Raw genomic sequence first — 1,217 nt, 5'->3', positions numbered from 1 at the left:
GTTGAGGACCTTGGTCACATAGACTAACAAGGTATCCTTCATCCTAATGTGCACAATGAGAACATATAAGTACCATTAGGCATGCATAGGCCATACATTCACCAACCACCACAACAACAAGGCCAAGTTCCATATGGAATGCCAAGGCCAATGTATGCTCCACAACCTCCCATCATCAATCAAGGAATTCAAAACTAAGGTGTTCATGTTGCACCTCAAGTAGCTAATCTACCTCTTGCTTTAAGAGACCATTATGTGCTTAATGAGTATAATGCACCTATATGCATCCAATTGCCTCCATTTAGAGCACATCATTATGAAATTAAGCCACAAACCATTCAAATGCTTCCTAACTATCATGGACTTCCAAGTGAAGAACCTTACAAGCATTTAGATGAGTTTCTTGAAGTATGTTCCATCGTAAAATATACGGACATGCCGGAAGAGGTTTTAAGACTCAAACTTTTTCCATTCACCTTAAAAGACAAGGCAAAGTATTGGTTCAACAATCTTAGGCCTTTTTCAATCACTTCTTGGGCAGAAATGCAATAAGAGTTCTTGAAGAAGTACTATCCGGTTTTAAAGACCAATGCCATGAGGACCTCAATTCGAGAATTTTCACATGGGGATGGAGAAACGTTTCATGAGGCATGGGAACGCTTTAATGAATTGCTTAGGAAGTGTCCACATCATGACATGCCCAAATGGCAATTAGTTCAATATTTCTTTGAGAGCTTATCGAACAACTATAAGGGTATGGTTGATGTTTCCGTGGGTGGCTCATACATTGATAGGCATGAGGATGACGTGTGGCGTCTTTATGAGAGCATAAGTGAAAATTCTTTGCATAGAACATTATCATCCAAGAATGGTAGAAATTCACAAGGTAGGAAGAGTGTTGGCTTACATCAAGTCGACCATTCAAATGAACTAGCCGCCGAAATGAAGTCTTTATCTCAAAAGTTTGAACGATTTTTGATTAACCAAAACTTGACGAACCAAGTATCTTCCTTCCCTAACCATTCTCATCGTGCATCAAATGAAACATGTATGACTTGTTCTAGTGTTTTTCATTATATTTCTCATTGTCCTCACGGACAAGTGCAAAATGAACCTAATGAACAAGTCAATGCAGCTTTTGTGAACCAAAGGAATAATCCTTATGGTACTCATTATAATCCAAGTTGGAGGAATCATCCGAATTTCTCTTGGAAAAA

General features: G+C 38.6%; 1 pseudogene; it reads right to left on the bottom strand.

Moving 5' to 3' along the window:
• Positions 1-599: 599 nt before the first annotated feature.
• Positions 600-698, bottom strand: LOC132268001 (small nucleolar RNA R71; annotated as a pseudogene).
• Between the last annotated feature and the right edge of the window lie 519 nt (positions 699-1,217).

This window comes from Cornus florida, unplaced genomic scaffold, assembly GCF_030987335.1.
Source record: "Cornus florida cultivar Cherokee Brave unplaced genomic scaffold, ASM3098733v1 CherokeeBrave_3.0.0_Hap2_Chr07, whole genome shotgun sequence".
Classification (NCBI taxonomy): Eukaryota; Viridiplantae; Streptophyta; class Magnoliopsida; order Cornales; family Cornaceae; genus Cornus; species Cornus florida.
Note: the sequence above shows the minus strand (reverse complement) of the source record. Positions and strands in the feature narration are given on the sequence as shown.